Source organism: Gymnodraco acuticeps, unplaced genomic scaffold (genome assembly GCF_902827175.1).
Source record: "Gymnodraco acuticeps unplaced genomic scaffold, fGymAcu1.1, whole genome shotgun sequence".
Taxonomy (NCBI): domain Eukaryota; kingdom Metazoa; phylum Chordata; class Actinopteri; order Perciformes; family Bathydraconidae; genus Gymnodraco; species Gymnodraco acuticeps.
In genome coordinates this window covers 433,859-450,735 of record NW_022990747.1, presented here as the reverse complement: position 1 = coordinate 450,735, position 16,877 = coordinate 433,859, and the positions used below count along the sequence as shown (strand labels likewise).

Sequence of the window (16,877 nt, the reverse complement as noted above, 5' to 3'; positions counted from 1 at the left end):
AGCAGCTGAACTGCGATTCTCTTTGTGTTTGATGAACATGCTTTTTGAATCTCCAGTTATCCACTTAACCAGCTATAATTGTCTTTCTGATTTCTGACAGGAAAATTCGAATTAATTTGCATATCCCATTTTGTTCTGCCTTAAGTTATCTTCATGTGCTGCCACACATGGCACAGCCTTCTACAAAAATATATAAGTGCTGAGCATTTGGTGCTTTGAGATCTCTACAGAGCAGCAACACTCCTATGTCAAATCCGTTTCTTACATATTTAGATGTGTAATCGTTTTCTATTTGAATCTTTAACCACAGATTCTGTGCATTTGTCTCACATGTCCATCATTTGTCTTTTCAGCTGTGAAGATCAGCATACATCGCAGGCTGCATTCCCCTCAGCATAAGGTAAGCAGCTGATAATAGAATCCTGCAGTGTGTGTGTGTGTGACGTGTGTCTGTGTGTGTGTGTGTCTGTGTGTGTGTGTGTGTGTATTCTCAGCACTACAGAAGGTGTGAAACCACAATTGTGCATGAAAGAGAAGAGGCAGAAAACATGTGATTTGGCTTTTCATTGAATGTGATTATACTGTGAAATCATAAAGGGTTGTAACAGAAACATTGCACTTTGAATATTGGAAATCAAACCTCCTCTTAACCGGTGTTCTTCCAAACACCAGTTATTGTAGTGATGTAGCTATGTTACTGTGGCCATCCTCATAGAAATTCACAAACATTGTATCTCATACTATATACTACTACACTATAAACACACGTCTTGTTAGCAGTGTTACAAGGCCATCTACCTTGAATCAATGACATTTACATCCACAAAACCTTGCATTTGAATAATGCAGTGAACAATGCCAGTGCTGTGGGACCATAATGCAAAACCCAGTGGTCTGCTGGGGGGTCACTTGAATATCCGCAGTCTTGTACCCAAAAGTGATCAGATAAAACATCTCTTAACAGACTCTAACTTGGACTATTTATGTTTGTCAGAGACTTGGTTGAATAAAAACTCCCCATCCTCAGCCATATGTATTCCTGGCTACAATGTTTTTAGGAAAGATAGAGCTGTGGGCAGGGGTGGGGGGTTACTGTTTTATATCAAAGACCACATATCATGTAATGAGGTTCAATGCTCTGCTGAGAATGAGCTTGAGCATATCTGTCTTAATGTTAGCCTGTCACCACAGATGTCTTTCATTCTCATTGGAGTGTATAGACCACCATCTGCAAAAGCTATTTTCTTTGACAAATTACAAAAAATGCTTAGAGAATGCAGTTCTGCCAAGGAAATAATATTAATGGGTGACTTCAATGTTAACTGGGAGGACAAAGCAAGTAATAAGGCACTAGAACGGGTATCTAATCAATTTGATCTCACACAATTAATTAAGGGGCCTACTAGAATAACCACATCCTCAAAAACCCAGATTGACCTGATTTTCAGCAACAAACCTGAAAGGGTGACAAAAACCTACAATATTATCACTGGTCTGTCTGACCACAACCTAACTCTCATAGCCAGAAAGCTCACTAAATCCCATTTCCATTTGAAACCCAGTACAACATCTTACCAATTAAGAATACCCAAGAGTGATATTGATGAATTTGACAGGGAAATTAAAAACATTAACTGGAGCCAAATGTTATCAGGTACAGATGTAGATACCAACACACATGCCCTTATATCAACAATCCAAAATATATCAAAACGATTCCTCAGGAAAAGCAAATCTAAGGCCAAAAATAAACATACCCTCCCCTGGATTAATAGTGACATCAGGAAATCAATGAAGGAGAGAGATAATGCTCTAAGGCACTCTCTTAAGTCAAATTTAGTGACTGACAGGCATATATTTGTGTCCTTACGAAACAGAGTTACAAAGGAAATCAGGGCAGCTAAATCCAACTTCTTTGTTAATCTCATTCATGAATCTAAGGGAAATCATAAACAAATCTGGGACTGTCTGCAGAACCTAACAGGGAAAGGGCATAACATAACAAAGCAGCTGGAGATCAGTAACAATGGAACCTTATGTAAGGAGCCAGCAGAAATAGCGGCTATTTTTAATGACCATTTTATTAATTCTGTGAGGCTGACTATAAACAGTCCCCAAATTGGTCAAATACATTCATCACCTATTGATTGTACACAGCCAGTCTTCTCCTTGAAAGAGACTTCTGAATCAAAAGTTAATTCTATAATTTCTTCTTTAAACAATTCCAAATCAAAAGACACTTTTGGACTGGATTCTCTGTTTCTAAAGAAACATGCTACTACCCTCACAGGGACAATTACCAAAATAATTAACACCTCTTTTAGGGAGGGAAAATTCCCAAAAGACTGGAAGTTAGCCATTGTTGTGCCAGTCCACAAATCCGGGGACACAACTGATGCAAACAACTATAGGCCCATTAGTATTTTACCTGTCATGTCTAAGATCTCTGAGAAATGTGTAGCTGAGCAATTGACTGGACATCTTAACAGTAGTCCTTTCACACTACACCCCATGCAATTCGGCTTCCGAGCCAATCATTCCACTGAGACCGCAAATTGTTTCCTTGTGGAAAATATTAAATCAAAAATGGACAAAGGAGGCATTGTTGGAGCAATCTTCTTAGATCTTAAGAAAGCTTTTGATACAGTCAATCATCAAGTACTCATTCACAAAATGTCTTAATTTAATTTCTCACCCAGTGCAATAGACTGGATGCGCTCCTATCTGTCAGACAGAGTTCAGTGTGTAAAGGTAAGTGGCGAGACATCACCACCCCTGAGGAATGAACTGGGTGTACCCCAGGGATCTATCCTGGGCCCAATTCTATTCAGCCTTTATATAAATGACTTGCCATCAGTGTGCATTGGATGTGAGGTGCAAATGTATGCTGATGACACTGTCATTTATGTCCATGCAAAAACCAAGGCCCAAGCTGCGGCCAAATTAAATGATGCAATGGTTCATGTAAATCAATGGCTTACTGACTCACAGCTATATCTGAATGTTAAGAAGACAGTCTGTATGTTTTTTAGCAAGACCAACACTGTATCACACTGTGAACCCAAGGTCTATGTGTCTGGGGAGGTCATTCAAACAGTTACACATTTTAAATATCTAGGCATTATCCTTGACACTACTCTATCCTTCAAAAAAGTGAGAAAGGTAATGCAAATAACTAAATACAATTTAGCAAACTTTAGGTATATAAGGAACTGTTTGACAACACCTGTAGCAAAACTCTACATGACTGCCATGATCCTTCCCCACCTAACATACTGTATGACCAGCTGGACCCAGGCGGATAGCACAACATTAAGGCCTATCCTGTCACTTTACAAACAAGCTCTCAAAGTTTTGGACAGAAAGCCTAAGATATACCACCATTGCAAAATCCTGGACAAACATAACCTGCTTAGCTGGGGAAATATTATAAAACACACTGATGCATGTCTCATTTTTAAAATTCTAAACGGCAAGGCACCCCCACCACTCTGCACTTTTATACAGCAGAAAAACTCAAACAGCAGAACCACAAGGTCTGCCCTAAGAGGGGACTGTAGTCCCTCTTAGGTCCAGTTCCTTTGGCAAACAGTGTTTCTCTGTGAGGGCACCAACACTCTGGAACACAATACCAATACAGATGAGGAATAACACCTCCTATCATACATTTAACCACAATCATAAGAACTGGCTTTTAAACAATCAAAAATGTGAACACTTTTAACTGTATCAAGGTATGATGATATTTCATCTGTTTGCATGTTTGTTTGTTCCTCTCTATTGTTGTACTGATGTTTATTTATTGTTGTACTGATGGTGTCTGCTGTACTCTATTTAATTATGTTTTTATTTTCTAGTCTTGTGGTCATTTAACATCTTGCCAAGGACAACAGTTAGCCTGCTGGCTAATACTGGCTCATTTACAGCAATGTGAATTAATGTGCACTGTCCTTTAAATAAATAAACAAACAAACAATAACACTTTACATGGTTAATGAAAAATACATTGCAAAAATATGTGTTGTTCAGCTTTCATCTTTTATTCCTTTAACCACCTTCTTAACATAATTGGAGTTGAGATACACATATGCAAAAAGCCTGTTGATATCCAAGCTAAATGTTGTTTAATTAAATCTCCTGTATAACGTTCAGAAATAGGTGTGTTTCTTCCTTGGCCCAGAAATGTGGGCTTTTTTAATTTGCCCCTAAATCCTTAATTGGTTTGTGGACAACGCACTTAGTGGGCTGTAAACGGTGACAAAAAACACAATTAACATATTTTCAATGCGCTGGATGTTAAAAGAGTTATCCTAAAACCCACAAAGAGTATTGCATATCCCACATGTCTAGATTAGGAAATGCTGCATTGTCAACCTCATGATCAAGATCAGCGTTGGTGTAAAGTTGCATGTGACTGCTCGGTCATCTGCGGCGTTTGACTTGGCAAGACTTAGTTTCCAGCTCTTCGGCTACAGTACGGAGGCATACTGTGAAATAGTTAAAAACCTGGAAGCATTCTTCACAATGGCTCTTTGCTTTTCCGCTTTCAATTCTACCAGCAGATATTATTTTCTGTAATTGTTCTGACGTTAAAGTTGATGTATTTTTTTGTTTCTTTGTATGATTAATTCTCTGCTTACACAACATAGTGAAACAAGGTTTAGTATCTGCGTCATACAGTAGCTACTTAACCAACTGATTCTAAAGTATAAAGCATCAGTCCTAAGGCTGTTGAAACCAAACCATCTACTTCTTCTCTGTTTATGTTTACCCAGCACGGCAAAGTGTATAATAGCCCAACACACCTGGTTTACAGCTTACCAGGTGCTCTTGAATGTTTCCCATGTGATCTCTAATGTGGACACTAGAAGTTGCTAATTACTTTTATATAATTAACTGCACCCAATAGAATGGTTGGAAAACTAAATGTGCTTGAACATCTGCACCTCTCTATGACAGAATTCAATAATGTATATTTTCACGCTGAGTCAATGTGCTGCTTTCAGAGGGCAATTACAAAAACTGCCAGCATATGGAGCCCAGCTTCTCACTGTTGCCATGCTCCGCTCAACAAACAACGTCTGCAGTTGCTTTGCATTTTAGTTTTCCAACCAGTAATGAGCTCTTATGTTAATTTGTCACATGCCATGCTTCAATAAACAGCCAGATCTCAACCTTATCAGATGTGCGTTGAGTCCAAAGCTGAAATACGACGAGACACAGGTTAAATATTGGCTTTTAAATGGAGTAAACTGATCCTCTGGTTGAACTCCAATACATGTCTGCTTAGATAATCTCCTTTTCCCTTTTTGGTTTTAACAGCAATGCTGGTGGTGGTCTGGAAAGCACAGGGCAGAAAACTCATTTGTGTTCAGACACAATGTCGTTTCATATAACTTTAAGTATGACACAACCTGTAATTCTGACAGCACCTGTGTAAAGCGTTTTCAAATATCATTGCGTTTCAAAATGCTTAAAGTATATTTTTAAGGATTGGATTGCTCTCAGTTTCTGTGAGCTAGAATATGCTGTAGGGAATTTGAGTCTTCCTCAACGTACTGCATAAGTACAGTGGAAGTCTTTTATGTTTGGCCCTGCATCTGTTTATGTCATGGCTGTATTCAACTGTTGTCATTTGAATAGAATAGAATATAATTCCTTTTATTGTCATTGCACCAGGTACAACGACATTTAAAAAAGCAATCCTCGCAATGCTTTTCCACATAATACGAACAAATATATATCTATATAAACATATACACACATAAACATATGCTCACACATCCATACCAACATGCATACATGCCCGCACATAATTTAAATACAATTTACAATATAAAAAACACAGGGATGATATTTGGCATCTCAGATGTCGATCAGTTAATAAATTAATAAAACTATTAAAAAGTAGTGCAGTTGCAAATTGTTACTGTGTGTGCTAGTTCAGCGTTTGACGATGTTCAGTTCTCGTATGGCTCTGGGGTAGAAACTGTTTTTCAGTCGGTTTGTCCTTGATTTAATTGACCTGTAGCGTCTACCCGGGGGCAGAAGAGCAAACAGGAAGTGTCCAGGGTGTGAAGAGTCTGCAATTATTTTTGCCTGCTCTGTTGAGGCAACGTTGGCTGAAGAGTTCCTCCAGAAAAGGCAGTGAGCAGCCGATGACCTTCTGGGCTGTGTTGATGACCCTCTGAAGGGATTTCCTGTCCTTTTCTGAGCAGCTGGCACACCACGTGGTTAGGCAATATGCCAGCACACTCTCTATGGAGCAGCGGTAGAAAGACACCAGAAGCTTCTCCTCCAGGTTGTTTTTCCTGAGGATCCTCAGGAAGTGGAGTCGCTGCTGGGCCTTTTTCACAGATGTTGTGGTGTTGATAGATCTTCAGCAATGTGTGTGCCGAGGAACCTGAAGGCGGGAACCCTTTCCACACAGTTTCCGTTGATGTACAGTGGATCTGGTGTTGTGCTGTTTTTCCTGAAGTCTATAATGAGTTATTTTGTTTTTATGGAGTTCAGAACAAGGTTATTATCTGAACACCACACAGCCAGTCTCTGGATTTCGTCTCTGTAGGCTGACTCATCTCCTCTTGTGATCAGTCCAACCACAGTTGTGTCGTCCGCGAACTTGACGATGGTGTTGGTGGGGTGAGTGGGGGCACAGTCATAGGTGTACAGGGAGTAGAGCATGGGGCTCAGCACACAGTCTTGTGGTGAACCGGTGCTGAGTGTGAGGGTGGAGGAGAGGTGAGGGCCTATTCTCACTGTCTGGGGGCGGTTAGTTAGGAAGTCCTTAATCCATCGGCAGATGTTTGGGGAAAATCCTAGGTCAGATAGCTTGGAAACCAATCTGCACGGGATGACTGTATTAAAGGCAGAACTGTAATCAACACTCCTCACATAGCTCCCCTGGGCCTCAGCTATTCGTTAACTATGAAGTATTTTCTTTCCCAGTTTATTTGGTCAAGCATGGCCCGAGTTTATGAAACACTGGAAGTAGTTCTGGATACAATATTTGTGTTATGTGTTACATAACTGCCATTCTTGGTTTTAAAAGCTTTCTCAGGCAAATGGATTTGATAAATGAATTATCCGTCTTATCTGTATATTTTTCCCCTATTTTATTCTTGGACTATCTTGAATAGTATTACATCGCTTTAAAGTTATCTGCCACTTCCCTATTGCTTTTGTTCCTCAAGTTATAGTATGCTGCAGGAGCACATTTTGCATTACTTTTTACTCAGGATATTTGCTTCAAAAAGATGTGCAAGGAAGCAGTCTGACCTGGCAACAAGTCAGCTTTCTATAATTTACCCATTCTCAACGGAATTATATTACAGGCTGCAGCGCCTCATTTAGGTTTTTCCTGACAGTTATAAATGACTCGGAGCTCTGCTATTGATTGGGCAGCTGCAAACCCAATTTGAATATTTATTAACCTAATCCATTTTTATTTATTTGTATTGTTGCAGGCATAACTACAGGTTTATGTCCCCAGCCAAGAGCAATAACACATTTAATTAGAGCTGGCACATGTTTATTTCTCAAGTAATGGCTAACATAATCACTATTTAAGTACGTTTATTACATTTTAAACATCTTACGTTTTCCACATGGCATAGCCTTGGGTCGTAATTGGATGTTTTCTTTCTGTACTGTATGTGTGGTATACAGCGACTTTCTTTGCCAACTAGATCAATTCATTGTATAGACCTTTCAGTGCAGCTAAACATTTCTACCAGGTTTTCTTTAAAGAGAGAAATGTCTGTGCTGAAGATGGCTAAAGTGGTCCATTTGCAGCCTGACAGATCTCATGTTTAGACGTTCCTCTCTGAGTGTTCTCCTCTGGACCGGGGCCAGCGGGAAAAACTGGGACTGCATCCAGATCCAAACTGAGAGGGGCTGCAATCAGTGTAACAGATCAGTTCAGATTTTCATCATGAATATTTTGCATTATTAAGTCTCAACTGCTGTCACGGTAGACATTTAGGATCGTATATAAAACCAGACATTACTTATCCTTGGCTGTGGGTTGACCCCCACAGTTCAACATTAATCATGTGTACAGATATTTCAATGTTTGGTCAGGCGGACTTTATTCACAACGGTCAGCGTAAAGTCACATTTTCAAACATGTTTCGAAACCAAGCAGCATTATCATTTGGCAGCACTGTTATCTGCAGTAAATAAGGGTTAATTTATCATGACAACCAGGTCTGTACTCAGCTCTCCCTGCTGACTGGTTACGAAATTAGAGCAATGTTAGTTTCTCAAATGTTCCCTTATTAAACACTGCTGTGGTGTATTTTGTACTTACTTGATGAGGCAGGTTTGTAGTGAAACCTACTTGCTGACCACCAATATGTATTTCTGTTCAAGCTTATAGGAAGTAAGTGTTTCACAAACAGATTGTTGGGTCGAGTTTCACTTTAAGTATATAATGGTTTCCCAATTGATCGTAAGAAACTGTTGTTAAATTCTGTTTTACCTCGCAAATCAATGCCTCTTTTTTTGTTGGAAATTAGAAATCAGTGATCACAGGAGAATTGAGCCTCAGGGCTGCGAAAATCATTCAGTTTGTCAACTTACAGTTACGATACGACTTTATTGGTCAGATCAAGTCTGAAATTTGACTTGCATCACAGCAGCTCCATGTGTGACATCAACATAGACAAATACCAAGACACAATACATGAAAACAAACATTTAACATAACAGCACACTCACTGAGAGAAAACATGTTCAATGACCCTTTAGCGTGCATTTGATCTGGGATTTTGACCTGGGATTTAGCTCTGTATGCATTTAATTAATTGAATAGTCTTGGTGTTTCGTACCAAACCCGGCACATTTACAATAAACAATTATCATTATTTGGCATTTTGTTTCTGTTTGGGTTAGGGTTGGGTTGTTGCCATGGTCCACGGGGAGGATCATGACTAGCTCTTTACCACGACTTGACTCTTCCACACTATCCCTGCAGTTTTATTTCTTCATAATCAATATAACTCCTACAATGTCAGTACTTTAATGTAGCAGCCCTGACTCCCATTGATGGCAATATTCATGCTTATATTCATATTCATTATCTTATAATCTGAATCCACCTCTGAAACAGTATTCGTGTGGGAATGTTTAACCTTTTTAGAGCTGATTGCAGGTTTGCACTTAGAGAGACACTTAGTTATATACCCGAGTATATTTTTGGCAGTTCATACAGCACCCTCTTATTGTGATGTTATTGTGGTGCTATTCATTTTCAATCATGGACAACAATGGACAGTCAGTGGGGAACAAAGAACATTCATTATGGTTTTATGGTTCATCACAAATTAGCAACTGATTGCACTTCACAGCTGCATCACAAATGTCTGTTTAATGTGGATTAAAAGCGGAGCTACAGGTCCAAACACAACTCTGTCATTAGTCTATGATTAAATGCAACATTATGTGTCCCACTTTAGTTACAGCTATCTTCTTTTTATCATCTTACAAGAACAAACTTCTCCGGCAAACATTTAATAATTTGACCTTTTTACCTTCAGCTAATTTAAGATGCCGAATATAGGCACACAATATCAGCCAGCAATAGCTTTAATCCACAAATATTAAGCAACACATATCTGTTAAGCTCTTGGCTTTACTCTTTTCTTTGCCTTGCAATGGATCAAACATTAGTCAGGCCACAACCAGCCTCTGTAACCATGGCAACTGGTAGTTGAACACATCTTCAAGTGGCAAAACAGTAGTCGGTGTAACGTTAAAGGCTGGATCCATACTCTGAATGAAAGAAAAAGCTTTGCCTTTTTAAACAAATACTTAATGTAGGAGTGAGTGTTTTATAGCAAGGATAAACTCTGGAGTGGTGCTCATAAATGCTTCGTCTCTCATACCCTTGTTTTAAAATTACCAGTCAAAGTTGATAGTTGGTATGTGCCAATAAATGGATAGTTACTGTGGTTTGGATTCGGATTTCAAATTGATTCCCTCCTCTGGTGAAGAGGAGCTGAATTGATCCCGGCTCCATCCCTCTCTTACAGCTTGGAGACAAGGAAGCAGGAAGGAGGATATGCTTAGCTCTTAAAAAAAAATTCTAGCACCTTTTTATGGCTTCATAAGAACAACAACAAGGTAATAACAATACATTATTACATTATACAGTGATATGTTGAATGAGGCATTACCAACAGTGTCGGGCAACGGTTTCTCTCTCCTCCGCATGAAACTTGACACCTGCATTATTGCCGCTGCGTATAAAGAGGCATCACCTGAGTGCCAGAAGCATTTGCCAAACTCACTTATCCTCCTTCTCTCTAGCACTCGTACTCAAAAACACACGCGGGCAGACATGCAGTTACTGTCACTCAGGAGGTTTGCCTTCTGTCAGCTGACTCCACCACCAACCAAGTGGATGATTATGCTAACAGGCTTTATTTCTCACATGTAGGGGTGTGAAGAGGTGTGTTTTTGATCACTGCGCATTGGAGAACATTGTGAGAGCTATCAACAGAGTGCCACAATAGGGCAATTAAACTGGAGATATTCGCTGGAGATAAAAAAATGTCTGCTATATCAGAAATGTTGGCGCAAATTTAATAGGTAAAGAAAGTAGTTTGTAATGGAATCAGGAACTTGACATTTGTATTACAGCTCTCTGGTGTCATGCCATTTTAAGAAATGAAGAAAGATTGCACACACTTTAGCTTTCATTAACAATGTAATTACTTTGCGGAACCCAATCATAAATAGTTTCTCAGTTCAATTTGAAACCCTGCATGCATCGCCAGGCCATAGCCTAAATATCAGGCTGTGTGAAATATACCCAGTGTACTCTTTCCACCCGCCGGCCACCACAGCCCCATTTACCCTGTGATGACGTCACTCTGAACTGTGCCCGTGTGTGACAGACTGTATGCTTTAGATCAGGTCCGATCCTGCTCGATGACAAGTCAGAGAGAGAGAGAGAGAGAGTCTCTTATGTGTTGTTTAAGCTTTGTTTGCAACAAAATGATGACAGTGGTGAGAAAAAATACCTTTTCTTTAAAAAAGGGGTATTTAATCGAACGTTTGAAATGGATTCATAGTGGAACAAAAGTCAATACTTATGTGTATGTGAGAAGGTGAGAAGCCACTATTAATTATATTTTTAACACTTGTAGGGCCAGTTGAGACCGTGTGTGGGTGTGTGTGTGAAGTCAAAGTCAACTTTATTGTCAATCTCAAAATATGTTTGTACACACGGAAAGATCAAAACTGTTTTTTCACAGTCCCGAGGTATAAAATAACACATTAAAATATAAGAACACTCAATAATTACAAAAAAAACACAAAATAACCGTTTACTTCAAGTAAGCAGAATATATATAACAAAAGATGGTGTACATGTCCATAGCAGCGTAAAAGTGACTGGTGCTGGATTTGTTGTGTGTAGGGGGAAAGAGATACTCAATATTTAAAATGTTTAAAACCTCTACATACCTATCAACATGAGTACACACTGTATGACATGGATTCAACTGCATTACTCTGCAATAAATATAAGCTGAAATTGTTAGCGTTCCAAGTTCACTGTAAATGCAATACGTTTTAACATTTTTAAAACTGGTGCTAACATTTATTTATCAATAGTTGTCATTTCAGCTGACAAATTCCACAGCTGTCGGTTGGAAATAAAATCCCTGCTTTTGTTTACTTTTATGTGAAATATCAGTATATAAAACACATTGGCAATTATTCAGGAAAACATTTCATAGCAGAAGGAAGAGATCCAGATTAAATACAAAGATAAACAACACTGGCTTGTACAGAAAAGTGGTCAAGATGCTACAGAAAGGTTTCTATGGGTACACAGTGTGAATGTACTGTCTCAAAATGAACTCAAACTGAAAGCCTATAAACAAATGTATTGAAGTCACACAAGCAAATCCATTATTTTGGATGGTTAGGTATATATGAATCATTTGGTGTGACAAGGTCCACATCACACACATATTCCTCTAAATAACCCCAACCTCAAAATGCCTCAGATTTATTTTGCTGTCAGCTTTTTGAAAACAACAAGATTGACTTTCCAGCCGCCCTCGACCCTCTCCGCATCTCCTGAGGCCGTGTGTGGTGTCAGAGAGAGTGAGAGCCACTGTCATAAGCTTCTATTGTGCTGCGCTGTGTAATATGCTGCCAAGTGGCCTTGCGGCCTTGCTTTAGGTCAGGAACAATATGCTTTAACATCCCATTAGAAATAGCAAACAAGTATCTGGAGATAACAAGTTGCTAAGATGAAGCCAAACGGTATTACATATATTAACGTGAATGGATGTGTGTTAGTAAAACAGCTATGATCAGAGGTAAACCAAAGGAAGCAGGTGGACTAATTACCTTTCCTGTGTTATCCCAGTTTGGCCCTGGAGTTAAAAGTAGGCTACCGACATGCTCTGGCCCAATATTGAATATGTTCCCTGGTCCAGAACTACTCTAGTATCGGCCTTGTTCTATTATTGGATTAGAGGCCATGTTACTGTAATAGGGCCTGAGCATTCCCAGCAGGCACTGCTCTGCCTCATTGATCTATTGAACAATGGTTACATGTTTCAGTGCTTGGTCTCATTTTCCTTTGATCTCATGAGCCTTTGTCCAATTCTTAAAATGGAAGTTTTTCGCCAAATGAAATGGAATGTTGTGTGTGTGAACCGTGGAAAATATAACCTGCTTTCCTCTCAATCTTCAGTTTTCTTTTTGCGCTGCCTCTGTCTTTCTCTTGCGTGATGTCTATTCCCTGTATCTATCACAGCCAAAGTCTCTCAGGCTAATCCTGAAAAAGGCTGGTTAGGTCATAAGATTATTGACAGACTTAGCGCAGTACGTAAGGAGGGACCAGGTAACTTGTCACACTGTCATTTCAAATGGTAAAGTTTCTAAATGAATTCCCATTAATGTTTCTCCGTTTTGTCTGACCCTTACTAGATGACACATCAAGGGTGCCTTTACTTTTGCTCCAGGCTATTTTGTTGTTAAGGACTGAGTTTCATAGTGGCCTCACCATTGCAATGTATTTGGCTGAATATACATCTACAGTGTAACAGTATCATACAAGGCTAAAAAGCTCTTTCAGGGCTTGGCTACTTGAATGCATGCTTTTTTCGTTACTGTAGGTAAGAGGTAAACTCAGTGCATGACATTACAGGTGCTCAACCAAAGCCAAACTTTTCTGTTGGTTTTGATTAAAAAGATTCACATTGTGGTGGGGCTCAAGAGAAGGTTCTGGTATCATCAAAGCCTCTGGGATTTATCTTCTTGAGATAATGAATGTTTGACCAACAAACATGGCCATCCATAGGGCCATGTTGCTGAAATGGAGTAACATTCAAAACCCATTTGCCTGCTTTGTCACAAGTTTTTGCATCTCATCAGCATGGAGTTTACTCACTCTTCATGTTACGAATCGAACCTGATGAATTTATATACATATTTTATGAAGGCTAGTCATGATGATGCATTGCACACTCATATATTCCGGAAAATCCCTTTATTAATTATTTAACAAAAAGGCCAGTCCACCTGAATAAGCTTCTGCTGTCTGTGGTGCAAACCACATGTGAAATGTTGCATACCGCAGAGTGATACTTTTGGAATATTCTTTGTTATGAGTGCCTGCAGTAGATCAGAGAGGTGTAGGTGTAACTGGTGCAGTTGTGTATAACGTCATGAGTGAGGTGGTTGGTGGGTGGGGTGGGGGGGGGGTTCTTGTGCTTATGCATTACAGTGTGGGAGTGTAGAGCAAATTAATGATTGATGATGATGTTGACTGTTCTGTCTGTTGTTTTTCATGCATTGATGGTTCGATGTATGAGACACTGGTGAGTTGTCTCAATTTTGTAGAAACTACTTTGTTTTTTTAAAGACTCATGACTGCTAGGTTCTTGACGTTTGGATTGACATCACTGTTCCTCTCCTGTGTGGCATTGATAGTGTGGAGTAAATCTGAGAGGTATAGACCACAGATAAAGCTGCACCCTGGAACAGCAGGTGGATGAGTGGTGCAGTCAAATACAGCAGGCAGGCAGTTAAATAAAGCATGAAGGTAAACAGATGGACCAGCGTCCAGATGTATTTACCATGAGGGAAAGAGATAGAGACAGGAGTGATAGAGCAGGTTGCACTAAACTACGCTGCTGAAGTCATCTCTGAAAATGCAGCTCTTCTCAATCTCCTGAAGAAAATACCTCTCAAGTAGTATTTCTGCTTGCTGTGTACACAAGTGAAGTCGACTGCTAAAACGTCTTGTGCTTCTACGTCTGTAATTGTATACAGCTATTAGTCTTAATTGACCTGAATAGGCTGATTTGGAACATAGCATGCCAAATCCAGGGCTGGATAAAGGAGCCATTTATGTATTTATTGGGTTATTGCATGAAAGACATTTCCTATTCATATGATTTGAGTATGACTAAATGATGCTCTTCAAATGTTTTCGGACAAAAAATGGCACTGCTTTGATCCATGCTAATATATCTCAAACTAAATAAATATCGGGTTGCCATAACAATTTGTGACATGAATGGTTTTCTTTGACTAAAAAGTATCCTGCATGGAAGCTTTAATGGACCCTGTTTATTGTGCTGGTATTGATGCTAGAGATGTTAGTGCTACATCTCTGTTTACAGTATTGTTATAGATTGTTTGTTTCTAAGTATCTCCTACTCATATTTAAACGATTGTACACATAGGCAGTTATTATTGGGACTGTCTTACACCTTGTGCACTTCTTGAATCAACATATAAGTATTCAAAAAGAGAGAGCTGTCTAATTGCCTTAGGCCAATACATGATTATAACTAAGGGTTTCTTTCTGCTGCATGCACTAGAGCACATGTGTCAAACTCAAGGCCCGGGGGCCAAATCAGGCCCTTGGTGGGTTTAATTTCGGCCCGCAGGATAATTTCTAATTACTATTAGATCTGGCCCGCCGGTATATTGTACCCACACCTTAACTCAACTTGAGGATTTCCTCAGCTCAGAGCCTGACCCCAAACATTGATGAACTTGCACCCAAGATGAGATGCCAAGTATCTGGCTTGAACAAGCATCACAGAGCAGCACACCGAGTTTACATGGATGTTTCCTTCTGCACTTTTTTTCTTGCGACAACAGGGCATGTTTGGTTTTTTCTTTGAGGGAAATTGTTTTTTTTGTTGTTTTTTTTACCAACTTTTTATTGTTTTTTTTTGCCCTCACAAAAGGGACTTATACAGATACAAATTATATAGACAATACAAAAAGACAAAGAAATAATAATATGGGGAATCCCTTTCCCATGCCACCCCGTCCCTACCCCTTCCCACCCATCTTGCCATTTCACAGAAAATCCTACCTGATGTTTGTTCGCAATCGTCTGAGTTCATCTATCTATTATATTATATATATTATTTATATTATAGCATAACAATGTATCCACATAAAATACATTCATACCTTTTTTTCCACATAACATTTAATCTGTTTAAACTGAATTGTGATTAACTCCTAATAAAGAAAGAAATTGTTTTTTTGAAGCTGTTGTTGGCCTGTGGAAAAATGTAATCATAAGAAATGACTGCAGATAGAGCCATAAGAAATTAATGCAACTGATTATTTAATGTTGTTTTTATAGGCAATCATTTAAGCTTTGTTAGTTCCAGGTTTAATATGTGCAATAAGTTCATTTCAATAAGTTTTGCAATAAACATTGAACCAGTCCGGCCCTCGACTAGTACCCATTTTTGTATTTTGGCCCACTGTGTATTTGAGTTTGACACCCCTGCACTAGAGTCGTCTTCCCACACTGGATTTGGTCGCCACATAATGAGTTGGTTGTGCTAACATGTTTTGGGAGCTTTGCAATCACATTTGATCTTGGAAAAATAAAATGCACGAAAGGGAAAATGTATGATGGGATGCTTTGGTGGTAATCCGGCTTTGACGGAGACTTCTTTGTTTTGATGCAGGATGAAGGAGAGATTTACCTCCATTTATTTTAATTGGCTTCATTGGAATGTCATGCTCACAGTCATGCTCATTATTTGCTTTGTGAAGCGTGATTTGTATTTAATCTGTTTAAAAGTTTGATGTCAAATAAATGGAAAGTGTTGTTTAAGCTTAATAACACAAATATTGTGTTGTTTGAGTGCAGTGAATGAAAGTATAATCAACTGAAGATTCACTTTAATGCTAATAATTTAGGGTTTAGGGAAGGATAATCAACTGTAATAGTGTGTTGCATAACCCGTTTTCATACTTCTGCTTAAACTGAAAATGATTTTGTCTGAGCTGATAAAGTCGTTTTTGTACATCCTTCAAAATTATGAATGTAACCTTGGATGCCAAATATCCTGTGGCATCAATGTGCAAACATTGTACTTGTCTTGTGTCAGATGTTGGCTGCCTGTTTGAACCAAATGTTGTTGAATTGGGTGAAAAAGAGCAGAACGGCCTGTTGGGTCAGGGTTAAATTGGCTGTATCATATTGATGAAGAAAATATATTGTGGTATTTTTTACATTTTGAAAATTAAAGCATGACCAACCACAGTTTTATATTTCTCTCAGTTGTTATGTCATCTACTAGCTATGAAACTAATTAATGAAAGTCATGGCTAACGAAAACTTCATGAACGGCAAGAGATGTCAAATGGCAAGGACTCATTGGCATGCAGTATGAAGTAGATTTGTACTCTTTGGTATGATATTGTACTGTTTTTTTTGTCTGATTCATAAAATTATAAAAAGTTGACCAACACAAGTAAAAAATATGCTCATGCTGTATGTGTATTGGCTTAGAGCTGTTTTTATCATGAGTTAAATGAACATGGATGTAATGAAAGGATATCATTGTGAAAAAACAAGTCAAATA

General features: G+C 38.8%; 1 protein-coding gene across 2 annotated transcripts in view; it reads left to right on the top strand.

Annotated features, from left to right (window-relative positions):
- tln2a (talin 2a) overlaps positions 1–16,877 on the top strand; it is a 111,971-nt gene that overhangs the window by 24,627 nt on the left and 70,467 nt on the right. For both annotated transcript variants that reach the window (XM_034232167.1, XM_034232166.1), the window contains exon 2: positions 354–400. The gene's annotated coding sequence lies outside the window, so the exon portion shown is untranslated. The remainder of the gene's footprint in view (positions 1–353; positions 401–16,877) is intronic.